We start from the raw sequence: 12,557 nt of genomic DNA on the forward strand, positions 1-12,557 counted from the left end.
TGGAAGGGGCTTCTCCCAGAGCAATACAGCAGCTCCAGGTCTCCTCCACCCTTTCCCTCCATCCTCAGCCACTGCCATCCAGGCGGCAGGAGGCCTGTAGCAGCCCCAGCTCCTCATTCCACCCTCAGGACATTCCACCCTCCATCCACAGGTCAGGAGGAAGGAAGAGGCATATCCCTTTCTCACATCCTGGAAGCCTTCTAAAACCCCTTATGTCCCAAGAGCTTAGTGTGGAGGAGAAAACCTATGACGCTTTGTGCATTTTTTAGTGAACAATCCACTAATCTAAGAAATTTATCAAATGAGCCGTTCTTGAAGTAGTGATTAACATTTTTCTAAGTATGTATAAACCGCTTTCACAATAAATGGAAACTTTCAGGTTTAACCACTCATAATTTTTCAAGCATTTAAACAATTATTACTAAAATATTCTCAGCATTTAAAGTCCCCAAATTTAATGTATAGAATTATTTTAAATGTTTAACATCTCAAACAGTAGACCAGACACATCTAGTAGTAGAACAATGACATTACTGATCTGTGTGTGTAATACTGAAACTGACCAAAAACATCTCAGTACCATGGATTTACATTTGCTTATTTACTAGCTCTGGTTTTATTTCTTTTTCTTCCCGAGGGTACAGTTTTCACTTCTCCTGGAGCCCCAGGGTGATTATCTTAGGTTGCTGAGAATGTATATATGAAAGATGAAGAAGCAGGGACCCAAGACTTGACCTTGACTGTGACCCTGAGTCCTTTAGTTGCGTGGCCCCTTTTGCTCACCGACTAAGCCACACAGGCGCCCCACTCCTCTATTTTTATATTGAAAGTTTCTCATAACTTAAGCTTAAAACTAAACACAAGGAGGGGGGTTGTGCCTGGGTGGCTCAGTCAGTTAAGCATCTGCCTTCGGCTCAGGTCATGATCTCATGGTCCTGGGATGGAGCCCCATGTCAGGCTCCCTGCTCTGTGGGAAGCCTGCTGCTTCCTCCGGTTGTCTCTCACTCGCTCACTTGCTCTAGCTCTATCTCAAATAAATAAAACCTTTAAGAATAAATAAATAAACACAAGGGGGCCTGGCTGGCTTAGTCGGTGGAGCGTGTGACTCTTGATCTCAGGGTTGTGAGTTCAAGCCCCATGTTGGGTATAGAGATTATTTAAAAATAATTTTTTTTTTCCAATTTGAAAGTAGTCCTTTATTAATTGACCAGATTACAGAAGTAATCATGGTAGATACTTTAGTTCGTCCTTCTAATAGGCCTATTGATGCGGTCTTCCCTGTGGCCAGCATCTCCACCTTCCACAAAATAGATGGTCCTTTTCTTCAGTCCCCCTCATGGAGAAGATAATTTGAAGGGCCTAAAAATAAAATATTTTAAAAAATAAATAGGGGGTGCAGTCGGTTGAGTGTCTGACTCTTGATTTCAGCTCAGGTCATGATCTCGGGGTTGTGGGACCAAGCCCTCTGTCGGGCTCTGTGGGGTGCGAGTCTGCTTGATACTCTTTCTCCCTCTCCTTCTGGCCCTCCCACTCATGCGTGCGTGCTCTCTCTCTCTAAAATAAATCAATCATTTTAAAGTAAATAAATAAACACAATGAGCCCTAGATGGCCTCATGATCTTGGCCCAAGGTAAACTTCAGAAAAGGGGATAAAAAAGCTGGGTCCTGGGCGCCTGGGTGGCTCAGTTGGTTAAGCAACTGCCTTCGGCTCAGGTCATGATCCTGGAGTCCCGGGATGGAGTCCCGGGATCGAGTCCCGCATCGGGCTCCCTGCTCAGCGGGGGGTCTGCTTCTCCCTCTAACCCTCCCCCTCTCATGCTCTCTCATTCTCTCTCTCAAATAAATAAAATCTTAAAAAAAAAAAAAAAGAGGGGCTTCCCCTCTTTCCTATAAAAAAAAAAAAAAGCTGGGTCCTTTGAGGCCACCAGTGGTCTCCCCATTCACCTGGCAACTGAGTGACCCCCAGGCTCTCCAGTGGCACCAGTGCAGGATGCACGTTGGATCTTTGTAACACTAGTTATTTAACACATTCAAAATGTGTTTAAAAAAGCAAAACTAGGGGCGTCTGGGTGGCTCAGTCATTAAGCGTCTGCCTTCGGCTCAGGTCATGATCCCAGGGTCCTGGGATCGAGCCCCGCATCAGGCTCCCCACTCCGCAGGAAGCCTGCTTCTCCCTCTTGCACTCTCCCTGCTTGTGTTCCTGCTCTCGCTCTCTCTCTCTGTCAAATAAATAAAATTTAAAAAAAAAAAGCAAAATTAAAATTATAATCTACGGAGAGCCTACTGAGTACGAGGCAGGATGCTAAGCACCTCAGGGAATTGCAGTGAGCAAAACATGACCCAAGCCACAAGTGGGGGATGGGGCAGTGGTACTAATCTGATAGACCAGCCAGCAAGTGCATGGCCAAACACTGATCTATGAAAAGGACTGGTGGCTCACAAGGAGAGGCCTTCTGGGCTGAGGGGAGGACAGGTGCGAGAATGTAAAGGCTTGTGATTCACTGAGGGGATGTGGAATGTTGGCTGGAGGAACAGGAAAGCCTGGGGCAAAGGAGAGAGTAGGTAGAAAGGGAGGTTGGGACCTGGCTGGGAAGGGCAGGGATTACTGAGCCCAGAAATATGGGTGATATTTGATGAAGGGGGGGTATTTAATAGTGTTTTGAATGAATAACTCATTTTTTAAAAAGATTTTATTTGAGGGGCGCCTGGGTGGCTCAGTTGTTAAGCGTCTGCCTTTGGCTCAGGTCATGATCCCAGTGTCCTGGGATCGAGTCTCACATCGGGCTCCCTGCTCAGCGGGAAGCCTGCTTCTCCCTTGCCCATTCCCCCTGCTTGGTTCCTGCTCTCGCTGTCTCTGTCTCTGTCAAATAAATAAAATCTTTAAAAAAATAAAAAAATAAAAGATTTTATTTGAGAAAGAGTGTGCACAAGCAGGGGGACGGGCAGGGGAAGAAGCAGGCTCCCCATGGAGCAGGGAGCCTGATGCAGTGCTCCATCCTGGAACCCAGGATCGTGACCAGAGCTGAAGGCAGACACTTTACCGCCCCAAGTAACTAATTTCTTAACCCCTCTTTGCAATCATCATATCCCACAACCTATCATTACTCCATCAGCCCCTCCTTCTACACCCCCATTGTACCATCATCAGAGGGTACCACCTCAAGCCTTCACAAGTGCTTGCCCCAGATATTTCCTGTCCCAAGCCCCAGCCCCAAGATTGGAGACGACTATTCCACTAAGGCTGTTTTTTTCAAACTTATTTGACAGTATCTCTTAGTAAGAAACCCATTTGTTTTTTTTTAAAGATTCCATCCATTTATTTGAGAGAGAGAGAGAGAAAGAGAGAGCACACATGAGAGGGGGGAGGGCCAGAGGGAGAAGCAGACTCCTTGCCGAGCAGGGAGCCCGATGCGGGACTCGATCCAGGGACTCCAGGATCATGACCTGAGCCGAAGGCAGTCGCCCAACCAACTGAGCCACCCAGGCGCCTCAGAAACCCATTTTTTATTGAGGACTTAGTCCATGTTTGTATGCCCGTGCATAGAGATAACTGAAGCTAAGGTCCAAGTGCTTTGCTTAGTGTGGTTAATGCATGTTGGCATTTGCTTCTCTAATCTGTACTACTGCTGATGGTGACTACATTGATTTCATAACCCACTAACAGAACTCAGCCTACAGTTTGAAAAACAGCGTTCTAAGGAGCCTGTTCCTTTTACGTTGAGGACTGGGCCAAGGATCAATATCTAGGGGTAGAGTTGTGATCATATATAACTTGGTAGTCACGGGGTTGTACCAAAACCAATTTAGACTACAGTAGTGATGCTGAAAAATAGTTTTACTTGGTTTATCCTGACACCATACATAATTTTTGGCTTATTATACATTTTTGATTACTCATTACAGCAAAATGCATAAGGCAACCTTATAAGAGAACCTATCAAATACTGTGACATTAAACTTGTTTAAATATGACCTTTTGGGGCGCCTGAGTGTCTCAGTCGGTTGAGTGTCTGTCTGCCTTCGGCTCAGGTCATGATCTCAGGGTCCTGGGATCAAGCCCCACATCGGGCTCCTTGCTCAGTGGGGCGTCTGCTTGTCCCTCTCCCTGTGTCTCCTGGCTCTCGCTCTCACTATCTCAAATAAATAAATAAAATCTTAAAAATAATAATAAATATGACCTTTTGCACATAACCTGTTAGATTTACTGGCTGGTTTTAGTCATTTTTAACTTTCTTAAGTTTCTAATGAGTGACACAAAAATACATCCATAATAATAATACAAAAACTAAAACTAGTAATGCTCCAACTGTATTGTAACCGAGTAGCTGAGATTTAATACTTCTGTTGCTTTATTTCTCTATTTTTCATCAACGAGGTTAGTCAGGCCACTTTGTAGTTGAGCTAAACCCTACAATTTATAGAACAGCATAGTTGGGGGGACATAGGCTTGATGTCTATTTTGGCAGCTGGCTTTATGTATTTTGTAGTTTGTGCATATTGCCTCCTATCAAAATAGACCATAGTAACAAATATGAATAGATGAGAAATTACTGAACATATAATCCATCATTGCTGAATTGTAGTAACTCAAGAGAGGAAAAGTTGACAAGTGATAAGGGAAGGACACATGGGAAGTTTCGGGCCCAAAGGCAGGTAATAAAAGTCTCACCTAGCCATCTCATTTAGTCTGCAGTGATATCATCTGCAATGTAAAAAGTTAACAAGGCTTTCTGCTAGACAAATTTACCCCGGCTTTTACAAAAATTAAATCTGGCAACATTTTTGGAGTCTGTATGTTTCCATAAAATTGATTAAAGATTTGAGTATAACCATAATTCCATGATGCAATAATCATTATTATTCTGCTTAGGACTTTAAGAAGAATAACATCCTTCACAAATAGATGTGAGTTCATAAAACTCACTTAAGATGGTGGGTGGTATGGTGGTGGCTTGTATTCGTTTATGCTTTGTTTCTAAATATCTTGCAGTTGAGGTTTACACTGTATAGATACAGATAAATTTTTTTGTTAGTATTATATAAACAAAGCATCAATTATGTAAAAACAAAAATGTTAGGGACCCTTGAGAACATAAAAGCAAAAACCATCTTCTATTGGGAAAAATGTACACTTCGTTTTTTTTTTTTAAGATTTTATTTATTTATTTGACAGAGAAAGACACAGCGAGAGAGGGAACACAAACGGGGAGTGGGAGAGGGAGAAGCAGACTCCCCACCAAGCAGGGAGCCCGATGCGGGACTCAATCCCGGGACTCCAGGATCATGACCTGAGCCGAAGGCAGCCACCCAACCAACTGAGCCACCCAGGCGCCCCAAATGTACACTTTGTAAAGAAGAATGGTTAAAAGGAGAATACAGTCTAGTAAGTTTTTAATATTTTTCCCTTTATATTTTTCAAGGGTCCCGTGGGGGTGTGTATGTAAACATCAGCTCATCAGCTTATAAAACCCCATGTAGGGGCGCCTGGGTGGCTCAGTTGTTAAGCGTCTGCCTTCGGCTCAGGTCATGGTCCCAGGGTCCTGGGATCGAGCCCCGCATCGGGCTCCCTGCTCTGCGGGAAGCCTGCTTCTCCCTCTCCCATTCCCCCTGCTTGTGTTCCCTCTCTCGCTGTGTCTCTCTCTGTCAAATAAATAAATAAATCCTAAAAAAAAAAAAAAAAAAAAAAAACATGTAAAAAACCCCAGCATACTTGGATCATAAATGTCTCAGTTACAGTTTTATATTGGTCTGGATAACCCCCAAGACCTTTACTAGTCATGCTCAGGAATTTTTGGTCCAATTCCAGAGGTTTTTATTTCCTCATAAAGCAAGCACAGCTTAAAAAGCTTTAGTACAAACATCCAAACTTAAGCGTGGATTAAAGTGCCTTGTCTGCCCCCCCATCCCCCATTTGACATTTGGAGGTCACTGCCCAGTCATCCCAGAGAAGCCCCATGTCCCCTTCTGGATAACTTGGTGGGTAGGACCCCAAAGGGTCAGGTTAATTGGTAGGTTTTCATTTGCATCTCTTCAATATCTGCAGGGCTAGAGGTGTTTTCAATGGCTTGTTGGCCATTGGTATTCTGTGAATGATTTATTTCTCTTTTACCCATTTGTCTGTAGACCCAAGGGTTTTTGCAATTTCATTCATCATTCAACAAATGAATGCTGGGTGTCTGTTATGCGTTTGCATTAGGTTTCTAGTACTGCTGTAACAAATTACCACAAACTTAGCGACATAAAACAACACAAATTTCCTATCTTTTAGTTCTGTACAAGTCTAACATGGGTCTTACTGGGCTGAGATCAACATAGAGCTGTTTCTTTCTGGAGGCTCTAATCCATCTTCAAGCCACGTCCCTTGGCCTGTGGTCCTTTTCCTCCATCTGTAAAGCCAGCTACCTTGCATCTCTAACCATTCTTCCGTAGTCACATGTCCCCCGCCCCCACTTCTGCCTTCCTCATCCACTTTCAAGGATCCTTATGGTTACACCGGGCCCACCTGGTTAATCCAGGCTAATCTCTTCTTTTTAATAAAGATTTTTATTTTTAAGTAATTTCTACACACAACATGGGGCTCAAACTTACAACCCTGAGATCAAGATCGCATGCTGTACTGACTGAGCCAGCCAGGTGCCCCTAATCTCCCTATTTTAAGGTTAGCTGATTAGAAACCTTAATTCTGTCTACAAGCTTAATTCTCCTTTGCCATGTAACCTAACATGTTTACAGGTTCAGGGGATTAGGACTTGGATATCTTTGGGGGTTCATTAATTCTGCTTATCAGAGTATTAAGGTGGGGATATGAAATTTTAAAAAATTTTGTTATGTTAATCACAATACATTACATCATTAGTTTTTGATGTAGTGTCCCATGATTCATTGTTTGTGCATAACACCCAGTGCTCCATGCAGAACGTGCCCTCTTTAATACCCATCACCAGGTTTACCCATCCTCTCACCCCCCTCCCCTCTAGAACCCTCAGTTTGTTTTTCAGAGTCCATCATCTCTCATGGTTCGTCTCCCCCTCTGATTTCCCCCCTTCATTCTTCCCCTCCTGCTACCTTCTTTTTTTTTTTCTTAACATATATTGCATTATTTGTTTCAGAGGTACAGATCTGTGATTCAACAGTCTTGCACAATTCACAGCGCTCACCGTAGCACATAACCCTCCCCAGTGTCTGTCACCCAGCCACCCCATCCCTCCCACCCACCCCTCACTCCAGCAACCCTCAGTTTGTTTCCTGAGATTAAGAATTCCTCATATCAGTGAGGTCATACGATACATGTCTTTCTCTGATTGACTTATTTCGCTCAGCATAACACCCTCCAGTTCCATCCACGTCGTTGCAAATGGCAAGATCTCATTCCTTTTGATGGCTGCATAATATTAATATGGAATTTTTTTTTTAAAGGTTATTTATTTGAGAGTGAGAGCCTGCGGGGGTGGGGGGAAGAGGGAGAGGGAAAGAATCTCAATAGACTCCCCGCTGAGCATGGAGCCAGACTTGAGGCTCCATCCCACAACCCTCAGATCATGACCTGAGCTGAAATCAAGAGTCGGGGCACCTGGGTGGCTCAGTCGTTAAGCGTCTGCCTTCAGCTCAGGTCATGATCCCAGAGTCCTGGGATCAAGCCCCACATCGGGCTCCCTGCTCTGCGGGAAGCCTGCTTCTCCCTCTCCCACTCCCCCTGCTTGTGTTCCCTCTCTTGCTGTGTCTCTCTCTGTCAAATAAATAGATAAAATCTTAAAAAAAAAAAAAATGAAATCAAGAGTCAGACACCTAACTGACTGAGTTACCTAGGTACCCCGGGAAATGAAACTTTAAAGTATCCTGTCTACATAGACGCTACAGATTAGTGGGGAAGACAGATGATTAATCAATCACAATTTTTCTTCTTTTATATTATTTTTCAGATTTTGGTATTAAGATTATTCTACCTTTATAAAATGAGTTAAGGAGCTTTTCATCTTTTCCTATGATTTAGAATGATCTCTGTATAGATTGGGTAGAACTCAGCTATAAAACAGTCTAGGGTGAGTGCCATTTAAAAGGGTAAACCTTGAACAATGTTAATTCTTTTTGTAGTTACTTACTAAAAACTAATTAAAATCACGGTTAAGTAGCTTTTTCTATTTGAAAGCTTTAGTTGGTGCATAAAAACAAGAAAATACTGAAAAAAAGAGCTCATTTTACTATATACAAAATTATTGCATCCTAGAAACCTCCAGATTTACACTTGGCTTGCTCCCCCACCTCCAAGTCTTTAACTTGAATGTCACTTCCTCAGGAGGGCCTTCCATCTTACTTGGAATTGGGATCCCCCAGCAATCTCAACTTCTCCTTAGTATTTGCCACTTCTAATCCACTATATATTTTACCAACTGTCTCCTCCCACTAGAATGCAAACGTCCACTGGGGCAGGGGTTTTTAAGCAGATATTTAATATTAATAGCTATTAATTTAAAATTAATAGCTGCTTCTAAATTTTCAGAGCTTATTCACCTGTTTATTCTTCCAAGCAAACTGCATTATCTTTTCGATTTTTTTTTTTTACAAAATACATGCTTGTTGTAAAAAAAATGCAAACATTACAGAAGTGCCTAGAATCTTCTCTTCTGCCCTCCTCCCTGCAATCCCACCATCTCAAAATAGCCACTATTAATAGATGGTGTGCATTTTTTCACTTTTCTATGCAGGTACATACATATTCTTACTAAAATAATAGAAGATGGGGCTCTGGCTGGCTCAGTCAGAAGAACATGCGACTCTTGATCTCGGGGTTGTGAATTCGAGCCCCACGTTGGGTGTAGAGATTTCTTAAATAAATAAATATATTTTTTAATATTTTATTTTTTTGAGAGAGACGCAGAGAGCAAATGGGGTGGGGGGGTGGGAAGCAGAGGGAGAGGGACAAGAAGACTCTGCACTGAGTGTGGAGCCCAACTCGGGGCTTGACCTTACCCTGAGATCAGGACCTGAGCTGCAATCAAGAGTCAGACACTTGGGGCGCCTGGGTGGCTCAGTCGTTAAGTGTCTGCCTTCGGCTCAGGTAATGATTCCAGGGTCCTGGGATCGAGTCCCACATCGGGCTCCCTGCTCGGCAGGAAGCCTGCTTCTCGCTCTCCCACTCCCCCTGCTTGTGTTCCTGCTCTCGCTATCTCTCTCTCTGTCAAATAAATAAATAAAATCTTTAAAAAAAAAAAAAAAAGAGTCAGACACTTAACCAGCTGAGCCACCCAGGTGCCCCTAAATAAATATTTAATAAATAAATAAATAAAATAATAGAAGAATTAGAGTATGCATACATACGATTCTGGTCCTTGCTTTTTTTCCACGTAATCATCTTTCTATGTCAACACATAGACACCTGTGGCATTTTTACATCGCTACTGTTACATTGCACTGGATGCATTGTGATTCATTTACTCAGTCTTCCATTAATAGATTGATGTATTTATGTTTAAATATTTCTATTACAGTCAGTACATTAGTGACTTATCTTTGCACATCTATATTATTTGTGATGGCATTTCTTCCCAGAATGGAATTGCTAAGTCTGAGGATATACACTTTTCACATTTTTATAGCTCTATTACCCAGTTGTCCTCCTAAAAGGTTGTACCGATTTATACTCTCAAAAACACCGTGAGTTCCTGTTTCCCTACAGTCTCACCAACATGCAATACCATCAGTTTTTAAGTTTTGTCAGTCTGATAGACTCTTTTTTCCCTCCAGCTTTATTGAGATAATAGACTCTTGTTTTAATTGCCTTCTCTTTACCATTGGTGAGGGAGGGGTTCCCACCCTAGGGTTATGGGGACGGCCAAACACAGCCTTTGACACTGGACAGGTCAGAGCGACAGCAGTTTATCAGTCACGTATCCTCACAGCTCAGGGAAGGAGGACACCACAAGCCAATGGGGCCATCCAGGTGTTGCACTCAGAAATACAGTGAACAACCAGAAGCTGTGGAGGACAGACAAGTTTTATAGCAGCAAGAGGTTGAAGTGTGCCTGTTGTTCCTGCAGGGAATGTCATTGGTTTGTTTGAATGATTCCACAGGCTGGCAAAGAACTGAAACCTGCTCTCAGAGATAAGCAGAAACTGCACCTGGTCGATTTGATAAGGATTATTTGGCTAGGGCAACGTTCAGTTCAGCTATTTGAGACACTCCTGATTTTACCAGATGTCAAGGCACAAGATATTGAATCTTAATTTCAACTGTTCCTGGGTAATTATGAGGGTTCTTTTTGGGTACTGGTTTTTGAGTGACTTTTTGGCATATATTATGACGATTTTTTTTTTTCTCATTTACCAAACTCATGGACTAATTTCTTATGCAGTCACACTTAATTTTATTTCCTTGAGTTGTATTTAGTAAATTTTTCCCCCTGAATTGGTAAGTATGATTGGTTTGCAGTTTTCCTTTTTATGCTGTCTTTATTAGGAATTGGTATAAGGAGAACTGTAGCCTCATAAAGTGAAATAGCTTTCTAACTTTTCTGGGCTGTAATACAGATTTACAGGGTAAGGATTATCTGTTCACTGAAAGTTTGAGAGAGTCCTTCCATTAAACCATCTGAGCCCAGAGCCTTTTTGGGACATATTTCTTAGGTAATGTTTTCAACATCTTTCTTATTTTTGTAATTGTATTTCCCAGAAAATGGTCCACTTTATTAAGGCTTTCATATACATTAGAACAGAGTCAGCTATGGTATTCCTTTATTTTCCTGTTATGCTTCTTAAAATGCAAAACCACATTCTCTATGAAATAGGAACAGAAAACTAAAAAGAGACTGAGTGAGATCAAGACAGAGGTGGGGTGGAAATTGGCTAAAATCGAAGAAAGATATAACAAGCAGAATTAGGGGTGCCTGGGTGGCTCAGTCAGTTGATCATTTGCCTTCCAGCAGCCTGGATCATGATCCTGGAGCCCCTGTGGAGTCCCTTGCTCATCAGGAAGCCTGCTTCTCTCTCTCCCTCTGCCCCTCCCCCTGCTTGTTTTCTCTCACTCTCAAATACATAAAATCTTAAAAAAAACCCCAAAAAACCCAACAAGCAGAATTAGGTATCTTACTGGAGAAAACAAAGAGTACCCTTGACTCTGAAGAAAATTAAATCTGTGATGGTGAAGAAGAACATGAGATACTCTCCCAGGATGCAGAGAAAGAGGATGAAGAGATTTCATTGACAGCAGTAATCTAATATGATAATTTTAGGAGAGAAAAACCCCCAAAGCAACCCTGTTCACAGAATGGACAGGAACATATTAGAAGAAAACTTTCCTAAGCTGAAAAGATCACTTCTTTTCTGGAAAATTAATAGACTTATGCTGGCAAATATTTAACTTTTAAGGATAAAGAAAAATCCTAAGAAGCACCAGGCAAATTGCTCACCTAACACAGACCAGACCAGCTTTGCTACCTTGTTTTGTTTTGTTTGGAGATATAATTGACATATTAACATTATATTAGTTTCAGGTGTACTTTCTACCATTTTAAGACCCAAAAGACAAAGGGATAAGGACAAGAGAGCCTTGGAGACTCAAGAATTCTATAAAGTCAAGCCATAAAGGTATATTAGTGTGTAAAGACAGTAGAAAGGCGGGCGCCTGGGTGGCTCAGTTGGTTAAGCGACTGCCTTCGGCTCAGGTCATGATCCTGGAGTCCCAGGATGGAGTCCCGCATCGGGCTCCCTGCTCAGCAGGGGGTCTGCTTCTCCCTCTGCCCTCTTCCTTCTCGTGCTCTCTGTCTCTCATTCTCTCTCTCTCAAATAAATAAATAAAATCTTTAAAAAAAAAAAAAAAAGAAAGACAGTAGAAAGGCATTCTTACCTAGGGCAAAGGCTTAGGAAAAAAACATTCAGGGGTCCTCCCTGAAATCACCAGTAAAATGAGAGATGGGTCCGATTGAGGAATAGAAAAATTAGAGCATAAAAAACTGGCAGTGACATTGATACCAATTAAACAAAGAGTTGGCAAAAGCCAAAGGCAATGATCGAAAAACAGGATTTTGGGGGCGCCTGGGTGGCTGAGATGGTTAAGCATCTGCCTTCGGCTCAGGTCATGATCCCAGGGTCCTGGGATCAAGCCCCATGTCTGGCTCCTGACTCGGCGGGGAGCCTGCTTCTCCCTCGCCCTCTGCCTCTTCCCTGCTCATGCTCTTGCTCTCTCTCTGTATCTCTCTGTCTCAAATGAATAAATAAAATCTTAAAAAAAAAAAAAGAAAAACAGGATTTTGTGGCGTGAAAAAAAAGTGTAAACAAAACTGGGCCTGTCATCCTGGATTAAATGAACAGATATAAGTAGGTATGAGGGCAGCAGGCCTAGAGATAGAAAAGCACATTAAATTTTTCATTACATAAAGAGGAATATAAAAAGGAATAATTTGTCATTGACTTTAATGATTTGTGAAAAACTGTATTTTTACTTGATAAACTCAAAGGCAACCACCAGGAGAATTAAACACAGGCTTTCGATCTTGCAGACCACTATAGAAAATAAAAGTAAATATGGAAAAATCCAGAAAACAGGAAATAGCAAGAAATACATA

This window comes from Mirounga leonina, unplaced genomic scaffold (genome assembly GCF_011800145.1).
Source record: "Mirounga leonina isolate KUSES-001 unplaced genomic scaffold, KU_Mleo_1.0 Mir_150, whole genome shotgun sequence".
Lineage (NCBI taxonomy): Eukaryota > Metazoa > Chordata > Mammalia > Carnivora > Phocidae > Mirounga > Mirounga leonina.